Genomic DNA, 13,738 nt, shown 5'->3' with positions numbered 1-13,738 from the left:
GTACTGTAGGCATTCATACATTTTCCTTTCTCTCCATCTCAGCTTCAGTGATTATAAGGGAAACAAGAGTGTACTTTGTTTTAATCCAGTTCTTCCTCTGGTTTGACTCTGAGGTTTACAAAACTAAATCTTCTGCATCTGTCTTCCAAGTACTCCTGCCTTGGCAACGTCAACTGCTGCGTGAGAGCACAGCCTCTCCAGCAAAACATGGTTGTGGCTCTGAGTTTACTGTATTTCAGATCCAAGAACACTTTTCAGCTACTACTGAAAATGATAGAAAATGTGTTGTGTGAAATATTCCCCTAATTTGTGTTTAAATTGGGTGAGTTTAATCCTGGTTGTACAACACTCAGCTGCAAAGCTCTTTCTGTCTTCTGAGGGACCAGTCTTTCCTTACTGTGGTTTTTCTAATGAGCAGATTGGCAGCATCACTCAAACTAAATCCTCTCCTCGGAAAAGTCCTCTGAGTGCCCCCAAAGTGCTACACAGCTGGCTGAAGATAGGGACCTTATTTGTCATGAGGCACAAACTAAAATATAACTCATTTCACTGCCTCAGCTTTGAGCTGGCTGCTCAGGAATGGCAGATGATAGCACTGTGTGGGCACTCAGTTCTGCAGGCGTGACTCTGACCTGACATAACCAGTACAGGGTGACTCCTTGGAGCAGAGCTGTGTGTTACCCTCCAGCCGGACAAATGCGCAAGACAGAAAAGTTGTTCTTGATTAAAAACAAATATTGAGCATGGCAAGAAAATGAGTAAGGATAAACAGATTAAGTGTGATATGTCTGAAGGCTTCCCACAGTACAAAAGCCATATGTGGGAAGCATGAGCCTAAAATTAAACTCCAAGCAGTGCGAGTTTGGGTTCTTAAAAGAGGCACCTGACACCATCAGAGGGGAAAGTCTGAGTAATAGGCTTCTCCTGGGAGACTTGTGCTCTTTTCCCATGATCTGCACCCTTTTTCTTCTATTGTGCTCATCCAAACAGGAAAACACCGCTGGAGGTGGGACCAGACGAGTTGACCCAAGCATCTCCATGCAGCACCAAGGCAGTGAGGCCCACACAGGCTGGAGCTGGTGTGAAGGCCATAGTGAAGTAAATCTACTAGTGGCCTGCCTCTGCTATGCTAAGCCATCAATGGCCCAGCACAAGCTCAATTATGAGAGCAAGAGTCTTTTTTTTAGAACAGATTTTATTTTATTTTATTTTATTTTATTTTTTAGCCAGTCAGTAAACCACAAATTAATTGCAACAAGCAGTAGCATGGGACCTTCCTCCCAAACAATGAGTGACTGGCTTCTGTCCCTGTGGTAGACACTGCAAACCGTAACCTCCACCCCTTCACCAGCATGCAGCCACTCCAGCAACACTTGTCCACCGTGCCCATGCAGCTGGCAGTGACCAAACTTTCCATCCCTGTCTTCCTCACTTTCCCACAGGCCTCCCCTCAGGCTTCTTGCTCACCCATGAGTGTAAAGAGCCAACAGCCAGCAGGAAACCAATGTCTCCCAAGGTTTTATGGCAAAACACTTGCACTACCAGTGGAACCACTCAAACCACATGTTTTTCAGTAACTGCACCATCAGGCAACCATTCCACCAGACCAAACTCAATAGTTGTTTGCTGCTTTAGCTTGCAGGCTGCTCAGTCCTGATGGTTTCCTCCTTACTTATCTTCTTTATGTATTCAATCAGCAGCATCGTTCCTTTCCTTCATTGAGGAAAACATAAACCAGATCCAGTCAAGGTATATTTCACTGTGATGTGGAAATCCTGAAGAAACTGCTTGCGATGACTCCACTGGGTGAAAAACAGTGGTGAGACCTCTCCTGGGGGATCACTATGGCTCCCAGAATATGAGCTTGCCAGCTTTTTGTCACTGAACCCTTTACCAGTTACAGCATTTTCACGGTTTTGAGAGACTATTTACAGTGTACTCAGCCCATACGAATCTCCGCTGTTTTGAGAGCCACAAGAACCAAGCTCTGCCCCTGCCCTGGTGCTCAGAGGCCATGGGAAAAGCACACAATGCTTTGGCCTCCGCAATGTTGCAAGTTCTTACAACCAGCTCCCACCAGCAAATGAAACAAATGAATTTGTTATTTAAAATTATCAGCCACTCTATGTTAGGCAAGAAATTAACAAATGATTTGGAAAGGGAGCTTTTCCTCTTCTCCCTCTATGGAGGAGCTGTCTTCATCCAACTCTGCACTGTTCCAACACAAAGTAATTTTGGCTCCCTTTATTTTAGCTGTTTGAGATAACAAACTCAGATTTCTTAGTCATCCAAAGGCAAAACTATCTTTAGCTCTTTGCTGGTGTCATGACTTCATTTTCACTGTAATCTGTGCATTTGGATCAGCAAAAACATAGAATTTGCTCCTATATTAGTTCAAGTTTTATTTAATGAGAATCCCTCCAGTATGAAACAGTGAGCAGTGAGAAATAAGCAACTCAAAGATTTTTTGGAAGGGCGAGAGATGAAATTTGACCATTATCGGTATCAATTCTGTGAAGTGCTCACATGACTGTTCATAGAAGGATGTAATTATTACAGAAGATAACAAAAAATCCTTATGACAAGGAGTGCTTGGTTTTGTATGGTTGCTCAGAGACTTCACTGTGAATACCATGGGTCTGAAACACCATGCACATCCACATTTCCTCAAAGGAGTTACAAGAGCCTCAAATGTGAGGGTGTGCCTGAGGGTTAGTACCACAGCCAGGAGACAGTTTTCCCAAGAGTGTCCCAAAAGTCACTCCAGAGGGAAATACATTTTCAATGTAGTTTTAAATAGTAAAAAGTGAACTTTTGATGGCACGATATTCACATCTTTAGTTCTTTATTTTTTAATCCACAATGCAAAGCAAAGCTTGCCTTCAGAAGTACCAGATAATCGTAAGCTATTGAGTATTTCTGACTGAAATAGAAGACAAAAGGAAAACACTAGCTGAAAGATGCATCTGTGCTAAATGCCTATGTTCATCACTGCTTGGAGTTGGATACCTCTGCCTCTTTACAAGGGCTTCCTTTCAGTTTTTAGTTTTTGAGCACAATCAAATGTTTGAGGAATGTAGACAAGTCATCTTGGAAGCAGAGCTGATTTCACACAGCTCCCTTAACTATATCTGTCTATAGACAATGACAACAACAAGGAAACTAAGCGAAAGAGCTTCCCAAAATCGAACTTTTACTAGAAATAAGTAGTTCCAGTATGTTCCAAAAGCCAATAGGGACATATTTTTTATCATATATGTTGTGCATTAGATGTTCTTATTCAGGTGAGTGTACCTTCCTCTATGCCACATTATAGATACAGATGAATAATACATATAGTTACCAAAAAACTCTTTCTTTAGGTTGCACTTCCTTAGGCTCAAATAGCAGAAGCAAGCTGAATGGCTAAGGAAGCAATCAAAGCATCATAAATATCCATTATTCATTATGACCTGCTCTAGGCCAAGAGGCTAAGTATTTTTCAAATGTTATGCAGAAAGTATTGTTGATTAATGAGTGTATTCAAAATAATGAGCTTTGGAAACATGTTAAAAAGGAAAATAGAGATGAAATTAATCAGATTGATTTTTGCTGACAAATTATTAGCTTAGCATTGTCAAGTAACAGCCTAACTAAAAAGGAATGTGTAATCTGCTTTCCTTTAATTGTCCTGTTATTGTCTCTTGTTTTCCCAGCTCTGAGGAGCACTTTTTCTCTTCATGTAAAGTTCCAGGAATCCTTTTCTATAAAAATAATAATAATAATAATAATATTGGTTTTGAGTTGATTAGACTAAAGGTGACTAATTACCACCTACCTCAATTTCTTGATCACAGCTGTCAGTCAAAATTTGGGCTCTGGTAGACTGTTTCAAATTAAGAGAATAATAAACCCCATTTATTGATCGATTATATTGTGTTTTGTCAAACTGGTGCAGGGGTGTGTGAGCAGTGGAGCATAAAGACCTGTTCTGTTGAAGTCAACACTAGGAAAGGAGATCCTTGCAGGTATCCTTCAAAACCTTTCTGGCCAGCTGCTGTTCCCCAAACTCTTCATAAGAGCTTCACTGCCTTTCCATTATCTCCTCTATGATTCCATCCTCATTTTCTCCTAACTAACTGCCAAAACAGGCCATCTATGCATAAATTTCATATTCTTGACAGGGTGTCATAATTGATATATTCATTTCACCCTGAAGAAGTGATACCATACAAAACGCATCTTGCCATTTCACCAAGAGGTTGACAGGATTGGCTTTATGGAGAACTACAAAATTTTTTATCCAAGACATCAAGAAATGTAGTGATGTGGTTAGATGTCAGCTTGAGCAGATTGAATTTGCTCAGATTTACTTTGCCCAAATAAATATGCACCAAACTGCATGCAAATATACACACATGCAAATTCACACACAAATGCACAGAAGCAATATATACACGTATTTGTACAAACACATATTTTCCTACAGATGCATTCATATACAGCGAATAGATGAGTTTATCGCATTTTTCTTCACTATTTTACCACCAGATAGAAGACTTTGGGCATTTAAAAATCAACTAATCCCAGGCAAGAATAAACTACTGGGTGCTGAGCATCAGTCTCACAGTTTATGAGAAAGATGAAGGTCTGTGGGGAGGCTGCTGACATTCATTGTGTTTGCAGGACATACACAGATGTTCCCTATCACAGAGGCATTAACAAAAACTGAAAGAGAAAATTATTCTTTCACCTGAATGAGATAACTTCTCATCAATAAGCTTTTAAGCAAAACTGTCCTCAAGGGAATGTCTTTCCATTTCTGAGTTTGAGGTCTCCTGTTATATCTATAGGATTTTATGACCAGCTAATATAGTCCAGGATGGTAAATGCCCATGTTCCTCACTTTCCCACCATTTAATTTCTCTGTCCTAAGGAATCAGATTGTGGACAAATCCCATTGACGTAAATGTTGTGGGGTAGAAAGAATGTTTGCCACCAGGCCATGCTCTGGAATGGCAAGTATGCAAGAATTAGCATCTATAACTCTCCATAAACATTAGGGTTAATCTCCAGGGTTTACAAGACTATTTAAATGTGTTTTAATAGGACAATATGCTTTACTCAGTACCCATCCAACACTTCACGTATCAGCAAAGTTTACAAGAAGGTAAACTGAGCTGGGATAATGGTTCAGATTTGCAGCCAGGGCTCTAACGAGAATGCCAAAGTCAAAGTCAAAGTAATAAATGGATTTGCAAATCTAATGTCTTCCCAAATGGCCAAAGAGCATTCCGGTCTGGCAGAACAGTCGTAAGGGAAGCGCTGCAAGAATTGTATTGTTCTCTCTCAAATCAGAAATCTAAATAAGTTGATCGAATTACTGCACATTCAGAGAAAAATTATGGATCTGCATTCTGTCAGTTTCACATAGTATGGGTAGGACTTCATTCCTGGGGCAGTCTTGCTGAGTGAAACTGCTGCCTACTGAGTTTGATGCTGATGAGAACAAGCAAATGCAGTTCATAAAAGATGAAGACTGTATGTAGAGGACCAAAGCAGTTCAATGATGTTTAGGTAGTCTTTTATTTAACCAGCAACCCACCAGCATCTTCCAGCATTCATTGTCAGTCTTCTGGAAAAATAAACTGGCACTATTAAGAGACTGTGGGAAAAGTACCACCAGGCCCCATTTGTCATCCCAAGCTCTGATCTCACAGGTACAAGTCAAGACAGACTGTGGAGTAATTAGATTTCCAGTGCTGTGGCACAGTTGTCCATCTAGCATCTTCTACAAGCAGGCTTTTCTCCAACGGGAGTTTTAGGTTTCATTAAGCAACACCCAAGTCCCTTTTTGGAGTCTCTTGCATCTTCCTGGCCTTCTGTTGATCTGCTTATCAATATCCTCTTGCTTATACAAGCCCTTCATTAAGCTAATAGTGACTAAAGATTTCTTCAGGGATATAGAAATTATGTGAAACCTGTTACCCCAAATGAGAATTCAAATACTATTAAAAAATTAATAATAATGAAAAGGACAGATACACTTTTAAAGGACTTAGAGTATTACCCTAGCAATCAATGGGATAATGTTAGCTCATCATGGATAAATCAAATGGACACAGCCTGTTCTACTGTCCTGGTAAGGGAATGAAAAACTCAGACTGGGATTAATTTCTTGCAGCCTTTGTGAGATGTCCTGATCTGAGCTGTTCATCTCAATTCCCTTTATACTCAAGAAAAGAAAGATGGTGCTAGCAAGGCACAGCCAGTCTGGATTACTTAAATACCTAATTTAGGAAGTTAAGACAGAGGCCTGAGACAAACCTGCTCTTCTCCACTGAAAAGAGTAGCCTGCATACACAACAATTTCGCAGACTTGCATCCTAGCTAGTTTAAGACAGGTGAGATTAATATTGCCCTGGGTTTATGAGAGCCTTTGGTGATCGTTTGCTTCAGGTAGTTCTCAATTTACGCAAGCCATAAGACCCAAATATCTCTTGGTTTTGCTTTGGAGAATTATTTTTAAGAGGGATGACCTCAGCCTCACAATCACCCAATAAACACATACAAAAGTCCAAATCATCCTCTGTTATTAGACAGTCATTTTGTTTCTAGTTAACTTATTCTTTCTGAGCTTTTTCAACCAAAACCAACTATCAACAAGAAAATAAAGATGGAATGCTGAAGAAGTAACACATTTCCATTAAATCAATATGAAAACCAGCCAGACTATCATAATAAAGGTAATGAATCAATTAGGCATTCAAAGGAAGAATGAGCTCATGTTTCGCTACTTTATCCTCATCCTAATAATCACAGAACATTTGCCCAACCTGGACTCTCTTTCCATGCCTCTATAAAGACCTGAGGGGACTTTTTGGAAGGAGTCAGTCAATATCTTAGCTTCACTGCCATTGTCTGTGTTTATCACTTGGCACAACCTCATCAGGGTATGGGTAGATTGGCAGGAAAAGGAGGATTGCTTCATTATAATAATTCAATCTGCACTGAGACAGGCTGTCTCCTGTGCTACGTGAGGAACAGCTAGAAATTTTATTTCATAAGCAAAATTACAACTGGCCATTTGCAATGCCAAGAGCAGCTATCATTAGACTGTGGTTCAGCTGGCTCTGCTATCCAACTCTCCTGACATGCTGGAGCAAAGAGATGACAAGCAAGAGAAGGTCTGACATCTTTAGCATAAAATAAGAAAGTTCAGGAAAACCATGCTTATATACCATGAGAAGAAATTGTGTAATTGTTTGTGTATTGAATTAGGAACAATTTTTTTTGCTTTAGAAACAAACTTGTCTTAATCGTTGCCACTGAAATCTGCTGGGAAGACTCCGAGGGCTGGAATGTTTAAATCAATCATTTCTGTGTATTTCAGGGGGATCAACTGAGCAAAAATGAAGGACTTGCACTGCCTGTGAAAATCGTTTGTCCTGCTTCAAAGTTATTAGCAACTTAGGAGTGAATGTTCTCATAGTGTTCTGAATTAGCGTCCTCAGGAATGGTGTCTGAGATTAGCACAATAAATATCAACACTAAAGGCAACAGGAAGACTGAATTTAATTCACTGGATTATGAAGTCTTGGGACAAAAAATTGCATGTCATGGGTGCTGCAACATGTGCAGTGCATCTACCTCCCAGTGCATCCCAGTGCACAGCTTCAATGAATGCAATGTGTAATATGCAGTGCATAACATCTGGTGTGTAATGTAATATCTGCTAGATATTTCTATCTACAAGTTACCAGCTGGTTAGATAGTGCAAAGCAGTAGCTGTGTAGATATTAGCTATCACAGCTGGACAATGTTTGTTGGGATCATCATCATGTATCCCCAGCCAGGACTGGTTGTTTTGAAAAGTCTGGCTTCAGAAAGCTGAAAATATCAGAAGGAAGAATTCAAACACGGAAATGTGAATGACTGGCAATTTCTTATGGCAAAAGAACAGTGATAAGCAGGATTAATGAATCCTGGTTACTGAGGAATGTTTTTCACTACCAAGTGACTCTATATCAAATAAGTTCTGAGTTTGGTCAGACTTTAGGACATTGCTGGCTACTTATACAGGCTCTCTCTGGGGTCAATCCTCAGTGATCCCATACTAAACACTTTCATCCAGAGAAGTCATTACTTGAATAAGAGTAAATTGATGTTGAGTAAGAATTACGGGCTGTAAATTGTAGTTGTATGGTAAGGAAGTAGAAATCTATAGTCAGCAGGAGTTTTAAAAGTATGAGATCATCATAAAAGTACCACATAGATAGTAAATGGACACTGTAAGACTGCCAATAATTATCCAAAAGAAGTAGAAAAGTCAAGTGAATATTTTGGACTTACTTATATTTAGGAAAATTCCAGATAATATATGGCATCTTGTGAAAGAAAAGCATCCCTTTCTTTTATAACATCTTCATGTCACCCCTGTGCTGGAAAAGATGATGGAGCAGATCCTCCTGGAAGCTGCACACCAAAAAGACAAGAGTGGTATGGGATAACCAGCATGGCTTCACCAAGGGCAGGCCCTGTTTGACCAAGTTGATCACTTTTTATGATGGTGTGACTGTGTTAGAGAAGAGTCACTGATACCACCTATCTGGACTTTCATAAGGCCTTTGACACAGCCACCCATGATATTATTCTCTCCAAACTGGAAATATACAATACAAGCTGAGGGATGAAAGGGTGGGGCACAGCCCTGACAAAAAGAACTTGGAGATAGAGGTGGATGGCAAGCTGGACATGAACCAGCAATGTGCCCTCACAGCCCAGAAACCATGTGACAACCATGTGCTGGGCTGCCTCAAAGGAAGCATGGTCAGCAGGGCAAGGGAGGTGATGCTGCCCCTCTGCTCTGCGTTGGTGAGACCTCACCTGGAGTAATGATGGGGAGTCCTCAGAACAGGAGAGATGTGGAGCTGTTGAGTGCATCCGGAGGAGGGCCACAAAAAATGATTCAAGGGACGGAACACCTCCCCTGTGGGATCAGGTTGAGAGAGCTGGGGCTATTCAGCCTGGAGAAGAGAAGACTCTGGGAGACCTGAGAGCAACTTTTCAACTTCTAAGGGGGCCTGTAAGAAAGAAGGGGACAGACTCTTTAGCAAGATTTGCTGTGGTAGGACAAAGGGAAATGGTTTCAAGCTAAAAGAAGGGGTATTTAGACTGGATATAAGGACAAAGCTTTTTATAATAAGAGTAGTAAGGCACTGGAAGTGGTTGCACCTGGAGAGGTGATGGACACCCTGTCTCAGGAGATAACCAAGGTCAGGCTGGATAGGGCTCTGAGCAACCTGATCTTGCTGTAGGTATTCCTGTTCATTAAAGGTGGGTTGGAATATTTGACCTTTTAAAGTCTCTTCCAACTCAGAAGATTTTATGATTCTATAACAAGGATTTCTAAAGTTAGAAGATTTTAATTGGAATTTCCTGGATAACTTATGTCCAACAGGCAAAATTGTTCATTGGACCCCTGCTGCTGATTTTGAGTAAGTCTTGGAACACCAGCGATGTTAGAGATGTGAAGGAGAGATACTGTTGTGCCAGCAGAGAGTAACTAGTATGACATGAATAAATATAGCCTGTCAGCCTGACATTAATTGGAACAAAATGACAGAATTATTATTTAGGGACACTGTTAAGAATTAATGGGAAACAACAAAATTAATCTGAAATTGAACTTATTTAAATAGAACCTGTCCAAATAATTTTACAGTGTTGGAGCACGTACAAGTTTAGTCAGTAAAGGTAATAATGGTGATGTAAAGAATACGACTGATCTAAAGTTTGTGAGTTTGAGTCATCGTTATTCAATTCTTAAAAAGTCAGTTATTCAGAATTGAAATAATCTATTTCACCAACTGAAATGTCCTCAAATAAGACTAACTTTGGGGAATCTGCCAATCATCCCATGGTTAATGTTCTTTGCCCTTTTGTCCTTAACAACCACTCAAAGTGGATGGCTCTGGTGAATGGTGAAGATCTAACAGCTAATCTGAAAGACCAGTCCAGTTTGCTTTATAACTGTGACACAACACAAATTAGGGACTGCAAAGCAGGCAAGATATAACAAGTAAGGATATGAGTGATTTCAAAGAGACTTCCAGATACTTACAGAAAGTCAGCCAAATCTGAGATCCTCATAGCTTTCAATGACTAAATGGAGGAAGGAAGGGAAGGGAAGGGAAGGGAAGGGAAGGGAAGGGAAGGGAAGGGAAGGGAAGGGAAGGGAAGGGAAGGGAAGGGAAGGGAAGGGAAGGGAAGGGAAGGGAAGGGAAGGGAAGGGAAGGGAAGGGAAGGGAAGGGAAGGGAAGGGAAGGGAAGGGAAGGGGGAGGGGTTTGGGAGGGAGGAAAGATTTGTAAAACAGTGAAAGAAAGGAATTTTACTCAGGAAGAAAGTCAGGCAGTCCCATTTGCAGTTTTACTGTCAAAGGTAATTCTAAGGTCAATTCTAACCTTAAAAATCTGAGAAAATGTGTGGATAGTGATATCTTATGCTTTGAGTGACTCTTTTGTCCAGGAGACCATCTTATCATCAAGACACCTGGGAAAACCTCTACACAATAGAGCATTCAAACATTCTCAAAGTTGCTGTTTATTTCTACTAGCTACATGTTCTTACAAATACACAAAAAAAGACAGCTTGGTTAGTCCAGTCACCATTTTTAGTCACTCTAAAGCTTTTCTGTTGTTCTTTTAAGTGTGTCCCGGGAGTATAGGATTTACACAGATCTTCAAATAGCTGCACGCTTATTTAATATTAAGGAAACCAGAGGCTCAAAATTGTTTATCCCTTTTCTTCATACTCTTCTGTTCCTTTTGTTGCATTGTAGAATTTCCTGCAAACTGATTTTACAAAGAAGCTAGGTACATCTCTTGTTTATCAGCTGATAATCTGATCTGATGTACTTCTGTCTGCAGATTTGTTATGCTCAGTGGGAAAGTTCCTATTTGCAGGACCTGTTCCTTTAGTTCACATGGCCTTGCAGCCATCAGTTTGACCACTTCCAAAGTTTTAAATCAGAATTTAAGCAAAATCACCATGGTTTACTCCCTTTTCCCATCAAAAATGTGTGAAACTACCGATCTTTCCATGGCTCTTGCCAAAAACCACAACTCGCTGCAAATTCGTTCAAAAGTAATTACAAACTTAACCTAAATTAATAACATTTCCAATTAATATGGCCAAGTTTTTCAGTTCAACAGATTAAAAATTGTCACATTTCATGTCTCTTTGTGAACATTTTGTTCCACTCAAATCACAGTCCAACAACGTATTATTACCGCCAAGTTAAAGTCTTTAAAAAATAAAATCTACCTTTGCATTTTGAAAACTCTACATTTTGTTGGAGTTCAGATGTGCAGTTTAATTTTGTCTTGATGTCCAAGGAGGGGAGGAACCTGCTTCTAGATCCAGAACAGTTTCCAAGTCGTAGCCCTACCCAGATTGGGATAGTTGGACCCATATGCTTTTGTTTGGATCCACTGCTAATTTTACTTAAAATGGAAGGTATTCTCAGGTCATCTGCAAGCGTTTTATGCCAATAATTTTTCATATGCTACCCCTCTTTAGATGAAAATCATTGCCCCTTGACTGATGTGTCATGCCTAGTCACGGCAACCTACCACTTCACTGTGAAACAGGTCCACTGGCCTACCTTCATGAGGAGGAAGGAGATGAGAAGGGTGAACACCTAAGAAGACGCTGACTCAATTGTTTGTCACTGCATCAGCTACCTGGGATACTTATGCATCCCAGAGGTTGGTTTCTTCCCTGCCTTCTGCATTCCTTTCCATAGGTAGGGTATCGGGAGATAGAAACATGAGCTGATGACTGAAACCACAATCCCTTGAACAGGATGGCCCCTGTACTTTCCAGACCAAAGCAATCTCAGGGACAATGCTGAAAAAGAAAAAAAGAAAGATTTATAGTTTTTAATCTCCCCATGAGGTATGACTGTTAAGTACACTAATATATAGGACAGGAATTAATACTGAATTTATTTAGCATGTTTTTCTTATTTCATCTGTCAGAGGATTACTATTTCAATTATTTATTAAGAAAATTATGTTTTTCAAGGTAAATGCATTACTTTTGTTATCTGCTTTCAATTAGCTGGGAATTCACTATGTTCAGCCAAATGTCCATTCATCAACAAATTCCAGATTCCTGGCAGTCTAAACAAATTCCCAATTTTCTTCTTTTATGGTTAAAATAAGTGAAGATATTCATGCCTCACGCTAAATTATGGCTGGGCTTAGCCTAGCCTGGAGGGAGAAGAAAAGAGGTATGGAAGGTCTTCTTGAAATATATTACTAGATGTTTTGATAGAGGTAGGGCTAAAATATTTCATGATCATTTTTTTTTCTCCAAGTGCTTTGTTATACTATCTAGGTGCCCTCCTTCATGGGCCACTTACTAAACTAAGCAGGGCAATTCACCAAAATGTTTGCGACAGGTTGATGGGGGTAGGTCTTAGCTGCAGAGCTCTGTCTTCTGCATAGAAGTTGAGGAATAAAAGGGAAGTGGAATACAGTTTGCACTGGTGCAAATCTTCCTGCCATGTTCAACCGTTCCACTCAGTGAATTCCTTTGTTTAGTGCAGTGCTGTGCAAAGGAGCTTCAGTGGTGTCATACGCCACTTACCGCGAGATCAAAGTCCTACACTGTGGACTCTGTGTGGGAACTGGGCTTACTGCAGAGAGGCTTTTATCCCAGAAAGGAGTTTAAATGTATATGAAAGTGGATCATGTTCAAAGGCACTTTTGATACCTGTTTGCAGTTGACACTTCAGTTGGTACTGAACCAACGACCTTTACAAGGAATCTCCTGGTTGAGGCAGAGAGAAAGGCTCAAACCCTGCCAGCTGTAGGGATGAAGGACAACCAGAAATGCCCCTGCAGCCTCTATGCATGCTCCTACAGCTCAGAACTTGGTTAATCTATAGATACTGTTTTGAGTGGTACTTCTTGAATGTGCTGATTGGCTCCAAGCTCCAGGGAGAGCAGATGAGTCGAGATGAAGTAATCCCACTGTTCTGGTTGGCTTTATCAGCCTCCTTCATCTCTGCAGGACAGCAGGGTGGGCATCCCAGGAGGTGAGATTCACATTCTAGGCACACCATGGCTCACTATTGGCCTGGTGGCTACATTTCCATTCCAGAGGGTAAGGAGGTCCCTGCAAGGAATTAGGATCTTGTTGGGATGCTCTGTTGGACCCAGGAGATTTGGTGTGAGACAGACACAGGCTTACAAAATTAGCAGTATTTAAAGCTCGACTCTTTCCTTCTAAAGTATGGAGGTTTTTAGTAATTTTAGTCATCTGTGTTCTCTCCTCCTTCTTTTGTTATGAAACTACTGTGTCCCCAGGCTGCCTCCAGAAATATTCTCAAAATTCCTTTGTTCTGATTGTCTCCTCTGGGTTACACTAAGTTATCCTCTCTTAGTGCTGCCCTTCTTTTACCTAACTTACACATCACTGGCTCTGATTATTTTTGCTTGGCCATCTCTTCCTTCCTCTTTGCTTCACACAGCAGCTTGTCTTTTTATATTCTCTTTCTCTCTCTTTCTATTCCAGTGCTTAACAACCCTTTCTGTAAAGAAGTGTTTCCTAATGTCCAACCAAAACTTACCTTGGCGCAACTTGAGGCCATTTCCCCTCATCCTGTCACTTGTCACCAGTGAGAAGAGACTTGCCCTGCTCTCACTGTAAGCACCTTTCGGATACTGGAAGAGAGCAGTAAGGTCTCCC

Source organism: Excalfactoria chinensis, chromosome 1 (assembly GCF_039878825.1).
Source record: "Excalfactoria chinensis isolate bCotChi1 chromosome 1, bCotChi1.hap2, whole genome shotgun sequence".
Taxonomy (NCBI): Eukaryota; Metazoa; Chordata; class Aves; order Galliformes; family Phasianidae; genus Excalfactoria; species Excalfactoria chinensis.
This window is presented reverse-complemented; position numbering follows the sequence as displayed.